At 24.4% G+C, this 13,398-nt stretch overlaps 1 protein-coding gene across 1 annotated transcript in view; it reads left to right on the top strand.

The window, feature by feature from the left end:
• The first annotated feature begins 3,220 nt into the window (after nucleotides 1–3,220).
• The window catches only part of LOC135925312 (uncharacterized), a 96,686-nt gene continuing 86,508 nt past the window's right edge, over nucleotides 3,221–13,398 (top strand). Inside the window, exon 1 of the mRNA XM_065460571.1 lies at nucleotides 3,221–3,240. The gene's annotated coding sequence lies outside the window, so the exon portion shown is untranslated. The remainder of the gene's footprint in view (nucleotides 3,241–13,398) is intronic.

Raw genomic sequence — 13,398 nt, 5'->3', positions numbered from 1 at the left:
AGTGGTTAGGCAGAAAATTGTCAATAAATAATTTGCTATACGCTTTTATTGCATACCAGGCAGTGAGCAAAATATTTTAAGTGCCAAATTGCCTCAGGAATAAGGCTCGTGAATCGACTCATACCACCCTTGAGTCGCTTGAATTTGAGCGGCTTTTATGATTCCGTCCCTGGTGTTAGAATCTTAATTATTTTTCAAAATTATTATTTTTGGAAAATATATCCCTTTCTCACCCACTTGAATATGATAATTTACGGTGCATAACATATATGGAAAAAGATTTCAAGTAGGTAATTTTTATTTTGTGTAAATTTTAATTACACCAAAATTCAGAAATTTACTAATTTTGACCTCATATTTTCCTGATGTTGCAATAAAGCAACTAGTATTTTTAGAGACCTGTGAAAGTTCTTATTTATTTTTCAAAAATGATGGTTAAAAGGTGGTAATGAGTATTGACCCTGAGATTAATAATTTGATGACTGCTTATATAATCAGTCCTTAATGGGTTAAGCGAATATTTATTAATCCTGTAAAAATAAGCTACTGGATTACTTTATTAGATAGGATACTTCTACAACGTTACACCGGGCAGTGATTTAATAAACTTTATTATCAATTATATTATAATATCTTCTCGTAATTTTTATTTATTTTTATATAATATTCATTATAATAATATCTTATTTACATTATGAAAAATATTTTCCGCTTTGTTGAATTTATAACGAATTGGAATTTTTTCCTATCATTTCTAAAATATATATTTTTATATCTAGAAAATTAAATGTCCATAGGGTATAGGAATGAAATAAAATTATGTATCCCATTAATATTAGCATTTGTGTTATAAACTTTGCCAAGCATTTTTATTTGTGATTTCAATGATCGAAGAATGGATTTTTTTGAATAATAAAATTTAATACTATTCGACAATAATATACATTACATTTCGGGTCTAGCTTCTTATAATTTAGTACATCTTAATGCCTCATCTCAATATCGGAGATTAATAATTTTTGATCATGTTATCTTTTTTTAAAAATAAGTAGAATAATATTAAAGATTTTTTTTTTTGATTTTCTAACATTTTATTTTTATAAAGTTATAAAAGTGATTAAATAAAAAAAGTATTTTAATTTTAATTTTTGTATTTTTATTTATTTTTTCTAAAATGAGCGGGCTAGTATTGATAATTTTAAGGGAAATTATTAAATAGTCTCAAATTAATGATTATCTTGATGCCAACGGGATTGTTGTTAGAATTAACCATTTCCTGGGAATAGATAAATGAGCTAGACCGGGTACTTGAAAGCTGCTCGGATGGTTATGTGATTTGAATCAGCATGACACTAATGCCACTCTTGACTATATAGATATTGCCTATCCTACTAGCAAATTACATTTAACGCAAAAGTACATTTGTATAGTATCGCACCCACTTTAGCAGGTCTCAATTGTCCATCTGAGATACAAATTACTAATGTAAAGATTAGAGAGTGCTGTAAACTATTCATATTCATATATCTTGGAAGAAGTGGATAGAATCGAACGATGAACTTGTTAAAAGTGGTTTTAATTAAATATTATTTATACTTAAGAAAATTTGGTATTTAGGAATTTATGTATTAAGCAGCTTTTATTTACTCAAATATAAAATATTTTAGGCGTTCTCAAATTAAAATTAAACATTCTGATCCTGCGAACCTCCCACTCATGCCTAATTTAGAACTGATACACTTTAGATTAATAGATATCATTGTAGGTTGCAGGGATATTTTAATCAAGGTTTTGAACCCTTGCTCAACTTTGCATTTTTTCATTGACAATTATATAAGTAAAAAAATTAAGACAATATTGTATGTGCTCTATATTTACATATAAATTAAATAGAATATAAATCAATATAGTTATACTATTTATGTAGTTGTTTTCTTAACCAAGAAAAATGTTTTATACATGCACTGCACACAGAAATTAATATAGTATTATAATATTTGAATAAATTGTATAATCAAATCAATTTTTATTAGCTAAGGTGTTGAATATTGATCGATACTCAATTTTCTGAGAAAAAATATAACGAAGTTATATTTTGCTAAAATAATTTTTGTATATAATATAACCATATAATTAAAAATAAAAACAGTGGCTTCTATGCGAAGGAACAAAAGCGTGGGCAAGCGCATTAGGCATGAAATATTTTCTCTTTGAGGAATACATTTTTTTGAGAATGTCTAAATGATTCTTTAGATTATAAGAATCATAAGACTAATAAGAGAAGACGAGTTTCGTATCATAATAAAAATATTTTTTCGTAAATCTCTCATAATATTTGGTGAATTATCATTGAATACTATAATCATCGCTTTTTAAAAAGCAGCTGTGATTCAGAAGGTTAGAGGCCTAAACTGAGGAGGCGTAGAGAACCATTTTGACCCGGAGTCGATCATCGGCCTGGAACAGAAAAATTCTGAAACCAATCTCTTGGACACGTTAGTTTGAGAAATATAAAAGGGTTAAAAGGATAGAAAGATGTGGGCTAAGGCTAATTTAGATTTAAAATGGTTTATTAAAATTTAGGCGTTTTGTTAAATAAATTACTATACGGTGTTCCATAGCTATAGCAGGAATCGAAATAAATATATAAAATGACTTTAAACCATGTCCATTATGCAAAGACCATTTTATGAATATTAGATAAGAATAGGGAAAAAAGTAGAAGTAGTTATAGGTTTTTGATCCCCCCCTTCTTCTCCTAATAATATAGATCAATTTTTTGTACATTTTTTTTTGTTATCTTAAAATTTCATCTTTTGTAAATGGATAATATTTTTAAATAAATAAAACTAAAAACCAAATCTATAATTTTTTTATTATATGAAAAAAAATTGTATTAATATACAAAAAAAAATATCTGATAAATTGATGTTACATGTAATATGTAATATGATAAATACAGTTTCTAAAATAAAACAATTTTAAAAACAAAAGTGGAATTGATTTATTTTATTTATTTTTTTTAAAGAAGAAGTATCCTCTATTATATATAAATATATTATAATAATTTGAGAGAATTTATTCCTTCATTTTGATTCAGTTGGTCAAAGAAATATATCATTCATACTCTTATCAACAAATAATGATGTTATGAATTTTTAATTAATTAAAAATAATTTTATTTTTATAAAATATCTGATGATAATTAGTGAAAAAGAGAAATGTATTCATTAACAACAGGTATATTATTTTTCTCTTATCTTGAATTATTCCTTTTATTTGAATAAAATTATTTACGCCATATATAAGAGCTTAAACAATCAATCTTGGTAAAGATATGCTCGAATATAATTTAAGGGAGATGTTGAGCACCATATCCATATCTAATATTGCTTTATTAACCCAAATAACTGTTATTTCTAGCTAAATGAATTCCTATTGAATCTCAATCAGTTTCGTTTATTTTTCTTCTCTCGTTTCAAATTTGAATATTTTTGTCATTACTGAAAATATTTATAATAAATTGAGCGACAGTTTATATTTAAACTGTATTTTTTCTGATGCCTAATGTCTTCAAATTATATAGGCTTTAAGCGAATATTCAATTATATTTGTATTGACCTAACTGAAAGTATATTCAAAATTATAAAATATTTATAGAATTTTTATCAATCATTGCGATTCATATTATAAATAAGAGCCAAATATATTTTAAAAAAAATCTTATAGAATCGTTATTTGCTGCATACTGAACTAAATACAAATATGCTAAAAAAATGATTACATGTGGTTTATATCGTACACTCATCATTTATTAAAAAAGAGATTCGAGTTATAAATCAAGTAGAATATCCAGAGCAAATTTACTCCATTGTTTCCTACAACTTTTATTTTAACATCGAAAACATTATTCCATCTTCTTCCTTTTTTGATTTGTTAAAAACTAAAAAACTCACACGTTTTTATAAGAGACAGAATTATATTTTTTATCAAGGTGTAGAATCAAAATTTTCTGAGCAGTAATCATAACCGAGTTATAATAGGTAAATCTTAAAAAGGAGAGAATCGATGTCTATTTAAATTGTCTAATTATTATTTTAATGATATTCCCACAATTTTAAAATTTTACTTATTTTATGGTAATTTTTATTCATTCATATTTAATAATAAAAAATAAATTGAACTTTTTTACTTTAATTTTTTGATATTTATTTTTAGAAGATTTAAAAATTTTTTTATATTAGATTTATAATTCTGAATCTAACAATTTTTTTTAAATCACCTAATCGAGGTTTTAAACAACACTACCAAATATGCTGATAAAATTATTTAAAAAATTAGCTCAATCACAAAGGAGATTGCATATTTTTTTGTCACTTAGCGATTTATACTATGCATTTTTTCTAAAGAATATTTTTGTGTATTAATCTATACATTTGAATTTTTTTTTTTGAATAATTTATATATTAAAACTTAGGCATAAATTTCTATATTTTTTAAATTCTCAAAAAATTTATATTTTTGTTTAAATTATTTTAAGCACATTTTATTTATTTTATAGTGATTCCTAATAGTAATAGCTCTATTTTTAACCGTTTGCTAATTCCAGGCGAAACATAATTTTAGCTCAAACATTTTCTCAGCACTTGATACGCCGGTTATATATATTTTATAATTTATAAATACAGTTTTGGGCATAAAATTATGTTTAGAATTTATATTTGATAAATTTACAGATAATTTTGGTATTAGTAAATGTCCATTTTTGGTATTTCACCTTAAAGTGTCAAAAGAGAGAATTTAATAGTAAATAGCCAAATTTAATTATAAATGAGCAAATGCAATATTAAATTAATAATCTTAACAGTATATGAGCAAACAAATTAGCAAAATTCTGTTTCGCAAAAAAGTGCCAAAGGACAGAATTTAATAGTAAATAGACAAATTTAATAATAAATGAGCAAATATATTAGAAAAATATTAGTAAATGGGTAGTAAATTATGGAATTTAATAGTGAATGAGCAAAATATTTTGGTACTTTTATAGGTGAAATGACTATAGGCGAAATGACTATAGGCAAAATGACTATAGGCGAAATGACTATAGGCAAAATGACTATAGGCGAAACGTCTTACTATAGGCTAGATGTGTTAGGCAAAATGGTTATAAGTAAAGCACAGCCCAAATCAATTTTTTAGTCGATAGTCCTAATAATTTTATTTTAAATTTTTAATAATAACTTTAAATTTTCGAATATCCCTCCAAAGCAAATTCCTCGCTACGTCCTTGCATCAGATTGATTTTAATGAAATATAAAATAGTATAAATAAATTTATAAATAAGCAGTTTTATTAATATATAGATATTAAATTATAAATATCTTATTCAGTGTCTGGTGTCATTATGAAGGTGTTATTGTAGGTTCGAGGTCAATATTTTGGAGGGCTCCGTCAATTTTTCGAAAATACCAATTATAATTTTCCTAGATTTAGATTTCTATAGCAACTGTACCGAATACTTCTAGTGATTCAACTTTAAAAAAGTTATTATTGTGAAAAGTTATCGTGTTTAAAATAATAAGAGCCTTTTTAATGACGTATCAACCACTTGTAAATGTGGGAATGTAATTTGAATTTTATAAACTCAAAAATTAACTAATTTTGTTATTACATAGTTATGTCTGATAATCATATGGGTAGTTATTTCTTTTTATAGATGGGATTACGTATGTTTCCAAATAACTTCAAATCAAAAGTTTAAAAAAAATTGAAAAGAGAAGTTAAATGTATTTTACAACATTTAATTTTTCAATACCTTTTTTATTCTATGTATATGTTAGCGTCAATGTGAAAATTCCGGCAATGTATACATTGCCGGAATTTTTTCGGCAATGTGAGGTAGTGGTAGGCAATGTAAATGTGAGATTTCGGCAATGTGTATTTTACAAATTTATAAATTTATTATTTATTTAAGATTAATTTATTATTTATTTAATATTAATTTATTTAATATTAATTTATTTTTTGATATAATATTTTAATTTGTTATATTATCTTTTTAAATATATTTTTTGATTGATATTTTTTTTAATATATTATAATTTGTTATATATTTTTTTACATATTTTTTTTGATAGATATTTTTTTTTAATATAATTATTTTTTTATATATTTTTTTTGATTGATATTTTTTTTTTAATATAATTTTTTTTATATATTTTTTTTTAAATATAATTACTTTTTTATATATTTTTTTTTAAATATAATTACTTTTTTATATATTTATTTTTTACGTAGATTTTTTTTGATAGATAATTTTTTTGTTTTTTGGTTTATATTATTTTTTAAATAAAACTTTAGAGGTAATATATAATATATTTCAATATATTTAAAAAAAAATATCAATCAAATAATATATTTAAAAAACATATTATTATATCTAAAAAAATAATATAAATTATCAAATAAAATTTTAATCTTAAAAAAATTATTAATAATAAAAACAAAATTATTAATAATATAATTTTACAAAAATAACACATTGCCGAAATCTCACATTTACATTGCCTACCACTACCTCACATTGCCGCTAACAATTATAATTTGATTTTAAAATCATTTTATTAAAAAACATTTATTGACTGTTCAAAATTATAAATACAGAAGATTAGTGATAAAACTTCTATTTTTTAGAAAATTTTCCCTACCCCCATAAGAAATAAAATTATAGATAGTTATCAGCACTGGCGTTACTAGCCTTTGCAGTCCCAATTTTTTTAAAAAAAATTTTGAGAGGCATTTTAAAAAAAAATTAAAATTTTCAAGGGGTTCTTCAAATTTTTCAGGAAGCTTGAGCCATTGTGCCCCTCACCTCCAATGATGCTACTGGTTATCAGTGCTGAGCAATTTAGTATTTGCATCAGATATAGGAATATTTTGCAAACTTTTTATATTTAAAAAATGTGGATGACCGAACAATTGCCTAATTCTCTTATGCAACAAAATTTAATTAAAGTACATGTGAGGCACAGTCCTACGATGGCTCAATTGTGATGAAAGACTTTTTGGAATACATGAACTGAACGGTCGGGCAAGCATACAATGGCAATTTATATGCATATGCCCATAAGCTGAATTTGATTCATATTTAATATCTAGGGTGCAATTGTGTTTCAAAAACCTACATTATTATAAAATGTTCTTTATACAGTTTTATCTCTTATTCACCACATAAAATTTACAGAAATTCTGAATAAATTAGGATTTAAATGATTTCTAAAAGATGGGGTTCTCATTTTAGAACAATTTTAGCGGTAAGCGATATATTTCCAGCAATAATATCCTATTGATAAAATTTGAAATTAGAGATTATTATTATGGCTAATGGAATATTATATATTTTATTATAATGGTCTGATACATTGTCAGAATTAAGATCTGATTCTTCTTTTTATTCGGATGAAATAAAATAATTTAGTATTTTATATAAAAAAACTCATGGAAGAGGAAATGATCTTCCATATTAAACAAATCTGTTTAAGTGGACCATATCGTTTCTTCCCTTTCATCTGAACAAAAGATTTTTTTTATGTCATATTTATCATCCCATTTTGGATATAATGATTGAATTATTAAAAAAGTTTTATAATGTAATTAATGATTATTAAAAAGTAGTATATGCATTTCATCCATCTTCGATGGTTTTTTTTAAAGATTCTATTACCATCAAAACGTTATTATATATTGTAATTTAAATGGCGCTATTAAATTGTCTCTGTTTATTAATTTATTAAGATGTAATGAACGAAATGTCAAAAATCCTGTTTCATTAATATATCTTGGTTCTCTAAAAAAAACCATCAAAATGGGAAACAAATAAGGATAATAGTTACGAAATGGACCTTTCATGTTTTTTGAGAACCCAATAGGCTGTGGGAGCATGTGTCAAAACAATTTACTTAACCGTTCATGGGAAATAAAAAGATAGATAAAAAAGCTTATAACCGATTAAATAAAAGTTTTTGCATATAATTTTACTCTTATTTAGTAGTGAATCAAGAATTGAGCACCTAGAATAAAAAAAAAGAGATTAAATAATATAAAGATATCCATATAACTGCGATCATTAACTAATACTTATCACTTTGAATATGATCAATATTTTTTTTAAAAAAGGTTGAAGATGAATATACTCGTAAATCCACATCCTTCATTAAACACATTTTAATTATTATAATATAATCAAAGCCTCTTCCCTCTTGTGTGGGAGGGGGGTTATTTGGAACTGAGCCACCCCGATAATTTTGTATTTTTAGCCCCATTTCCAAATTTTAAATAGGCGCTGAGCCTCCCACCAATAAATTTTTAAATTTTTTCAAAAGTTTTAAATTTGAAGCCTTTCTTTCTTTTTTAAATAATTATCTTGCTTAAAGTCAGAAATAAACATTTTTTTTTCATATTTTTTTATAGTCAGACGGTGCCTTTATAGAGGATAGAAGCAAAAAGTTTTATATTTAAATATTTTTATTTTCATTTTCATTTTATATTTTATTATCAACTAAAATAAATTTGATTTCTCTTAGATTAACAATTTTGATGAATAATAGGAAAAAATTTCAGGATAATAAGGTAACAAGATATTAATCTTTAAAACTAAAATAAAGGCTAACAAAAACTGTATTGATTGGAGAATAATATGCAATAACAAGTGAAGAGTGATGACATGTTTTTAAAATTTTTACTTTATTTCGGTGGTCTTAAAATAGGTTTAAACTTAAAGGATAGATCAATATAGGAAAAAAATTATCGTGTCCTCCAGGCAGCAAATTTTTTCGACTGTTAGGATTGAGTCGAATTAACAACACCACAAGCAAAAAATAGTTCAATTTAAAAAAATCTTAAAAATGTTGAAATAAAAATTTGAAATTTTCCAATAGGTAGGTTGTTAGTTTAAAAGTCCAAACTATAAACTTCCAATAGTGAACGTCCAATTTATTCATAAAAAATCAAATTAGTATCATAAACGATAATATAAACATTAATATTAATATGTAAACACATAACTAATAACTGAAATCTTCACAATTTCATCCATTCTTTCTTCCCTAGCTGGCATCCCGTGATCTCCCCTTCCCACCTCTTCCCCCAAGGAAAATTAATTGTTCATGTCATAAAAAATGACTGACATTTAGTATATTATATTAAATTTATTTCTTCTTTTTTCTAGAACAGTTAGTTTTTAGGATTAATCAATATACTTTGAAAGAAATAACAAATTAGGTTATCAGGTTCTCCGATGTCCTTTTGTCAATGAATCATTTTTTTTATTGATTTACTGATATTTAAAAAATTATATATTTAGGAACACGTTGAGTAATTAATAATTTTGATTATTTACAAAAATAATAAGAATAATTTTGAATAAACAAATTATTTTACCCGAAAAATAAAGAAGAAGGAGTAGTTATTTGATAATTTTTTATCATTATTTCTTGTATTCGATTTAAATTTTTGACTCAAATATACTAAAAAAGATTTTTTATTAAATTTCGGCTTCAAAATATTAAAATTTTACTCTAGAATAAATTTATATAAATTATGAATTTCTTGCTAATTAATTTATAGGATATTCTATCCTGTGGTATATTCCGAGCTTTCATCTTATGAATTTGATCACGGTAGATAATCGAGCGAATTTAAGAGTAAATAATTTGTCAAATTTAATTTTTATAAATAATATTGAATCTTCGACATTGGAGTGGATTCCAAATCCTTAAAATATGGAAAATAAATCATAGCGGATCGAATGACAATTTTTCAAAAAAAAAATTGCACCCCCAAAGAAAACAAAAAAATGAAAGATTTATGGATTTTTTTTTAATTCATTATTTTTCTATAATTTGTATAAATATTGATAATATATTTATTTAACTCGCATTGAATCTTGTTAACGTTCGATATTGAAAGTCCGACCAGAAGGTCATTGGAGATGTTATCTTAAACAAAAATTAAATTCCAAGGGTAAGATTGAACTAAAAACCTAATTAAACATTAGAGAGAAAACGAATATTCAACTAATGTATAAAATGATGCTATTTTGATTTATTGTAATAAAACTAATCATTTAAAACAAACCTATTATCATTAATATAATCAAACCGAAAACTATCAATGAAGAACGGTCCTGTCCAGATAATTGTCTTTCACTTGCTGAATTAATTTTTAATCCAATATAGCTTATTTTATTTATAAAATTGTCTTTTTTATTAATTTATTACAAGGCATAAATAAAGTAGAACGGTTTTGTAACTATTCAATTAGTCTATAATTAGAGTTGAATAATTTATACTTTTGAATTATATTATGAATATGATATTTATATGAAAATAATTATCTATATAAGGAATTTTTTCACTTTTAAGTTTTTAAGAAATAAATGGAAATTTTTATTTGCAAAAACTTTGAAACTTGTGTCATATAATTTATTATCAATTCACAAAATAAATCTGTCCCTTTTTGATTTGAAAATTCGTGATCTTGGATATACATATATATATATACATAATTATGTAAAAGGGAATATTTTTGATTATAAGGCATAAACAAATAGGAATGATAATATGAAATGTATTTTTAATATTTTTTTGTAGTTGGTAGTGTTTATAAAAGTTATTTTTTGAAAAAATAGTAATTACCGTTACTAGTTACATTATAAAAGTTAGTTACATTGAAAGTTACTTTATAAGTAATTTATTTAATTTTATAAAAAAGAAAATTAAATGAAAACACAATTAAAATAACGAAATAATTACACTGGAAAAGATTTACCATATAAATATTTGCATTGAAAAAAATATCATAAAATAATTATATACCATTAATTTAAACATCAACTATGTCACACAAATGTGCTAGATGGCATAGGCTGATTCCGGTATACATTGCCTTCAATGCATTAGAAGTAACAGGCGAGCTCCACGGCATACTCTGTGCAACTCGCTTATCAAGCGTGCTTTAAATCTGGTATTCCTTCACGGCGAAACCCACGGGTTCGACCATTTGGCTCCATCAAGTCTAAATAAAGATTTAGCAGCTACAGAGAAATTAAAATGGAATATATACATGAACATCTCTGATCAATATTATTTCTTTCCAGTCATCATCATAACTAACCATCAAGTCCAAAGTCTAGATAAATTTTCGTCAAAACAGATGACCCAAAAGAAAAAATATTAAATCAAATTTCCATGTTTTATTAATTTATTTCATTCTTGGTTTTATTTCATTTGTATTTTAAATCTTATTTTATCGTTGTTTTTTATTTATTTATTAGTATTGCATTAATATATTGAAAGGTAATAACACAATATAATATTTATTTTTTATAAAAAATTGAATTTAATAAATTCTAATTTGACTTTAACAATAAACTATTTTCAAACTTCATCTCTAAAGGTATATTAGTTTCTCTTCAAAAAGCTTCTCTAGATTAAACAAATGTTCTCTATGTACGCTTTATGTAAGTGAAACATTATACTTAATAAACAGCAATTTTAAATTTGTGGTACTATCATATAAAAGGTGATTAATGAGCCAGGGGCGTCACCTAGCCTTTAAAAACTAAGGTGGCTCAAAAAAAATTTTTTTATCCAAAATTGCCTTATTTTAGTGGTACAAAAAAAATCAAAATTTTGAGGGGGCTTTTCAAATTTTTTTAGAAGGTGCCCCTGAGCCTTTTTCCTAGTGGAGCTACTATAATGAGAGCTATATATAATTAAACCCATTTCACAACTTGAAAAGTGGTTGTTATTTGTACAATTTGTAAGTAGTTATTTTAGCAACACTAGTGTTTGGGATTATTCTTTCCACAAATAATTATTAAAAATATAATAGAGTAACTATATTATATATTATGCTAGCTGATAACCCATCAAGAATGACGGGGAATCAAAATTTTCTTCTTTATTCAATGATGAATGAATAATAAATTTTACCTTTATTTGATGATGGGTGAATCAGTAATTTTCCCATCTTATGAGGTGTGATTCAGAAATATATATTTTTTTTACACAAAATTCATCTAGCAAGAATTTATTTTTTTAAATTATATTACAAATACAAATGAATAAAATTTTAGTTTGAAAGATTTTTTATTGTGCACATAAATCAAAATTACTAACCATATACTTCATAAAAATATTTTATAAAAAATAATGGAAAATTTTAGAATAACCCTTCATCTAAATAAATATAAATTTCTACATCTCATAAGATAGGAAAATTTCTGATTCATTCATCATCAAATTTGGGGAAAATTAATAATTTATCCATTATTGAATAAGAAGAAAATTCTGATTCCCCGCATTCTAGACCGGCGCTAGTAATTTATATTTTTGATAACGAGTTCTTAAAAAATCCCTAATGTAAATTTAAGGCAAGATCACAACAGGCCTTATATTTTTTTGTTATTTATGGAGGAAATAAAAATGGTATATTATTTCCTCCATACATATACACTTCAAAATAGCTTTCTTTATTTCCTTATGTCTAACATTTTTAATCCAGCAACTAACTGAATTTTTTTTGCAAATGATTTAAATAAGGCATATCTGTGGATTGCCTATTCCTTTAAGTTCAAATAAAGTCAGATGGCAAATGAAATAATTTAGTTATTGAAATTAGAGACCTTCATGGGCTTTGATTTATTCATCAGCCACCAGCCCATGTCAGCTGTAAAAATAATTTGTAGGCCTGGCCCATATTTAATAAAAAAATTTTGCCCAAACCCATAACCAAAAAATTAATTTATTGTTTTAAATGAAATTAAACAATATTTTAAGTGTATTTAAGCAATCACTTTGTTTGCAATACTGAAATTTATTATTAGAAGAAAAAATGAAATATATTTTTAAGGTAGTCACAGTGTAATAGGCTAAATTTAAATGGAAACTTTTTAGGCTTTTTATCAAAAACCCAGTCCTGGCCCAGGCACGTTAGAAAATATATTATACCTAGCACCCCATGGGTTGCTAGCCTCCCCATGAATATCTCTGATTGAAATGTTAAACCATTTTAAATCATTAAAATTAGAGGTTATTCTATCTCCATTTTTGTCAAAAATAATTTTTTTTGATAATTGATTATTTAAGAATATATAAATCTATTTACATAAAAAATCTTAGAATTTTAACTTATAAAATAAATTATAGCTAGTATTAGATTATTCTATCTCCCCATTTTTTCTTATTGATAAAAAAATATTATTCCATTAACAAAAAATAATCAATTCATCAAGCATGATTCTTTAAAACGTTTTCAAGTATTATGTAAATGGTAAGAGTTTTTTAACTGATTGTATGGTTTTATATAAAGATCCTGATATTACTGGTTCAAAAAATT

This window comes from Gordionus sp. m RMFG-2023, chromosome 2 (assembly GCF_954871325.1).
Source record: "Gordionus sp. m RMFG-2023 chromosome 2, tfGorSpeb1-WG-v2, whole genome shotgun sequence".
In the NCBI taxonomy this organism is placed as follows: Eukaryota; Metazoa; Nematomorpha; class Gordioida; order Chordodea; family Parachordodidae; genus Gordionus; species Gordionus sp. m RMFG-2023.
The sequence above is the reverse complement of the archived record's forward strand: the minus strand, read 5'-3'. Positions and strand labels throughout refer to the sequence as shown.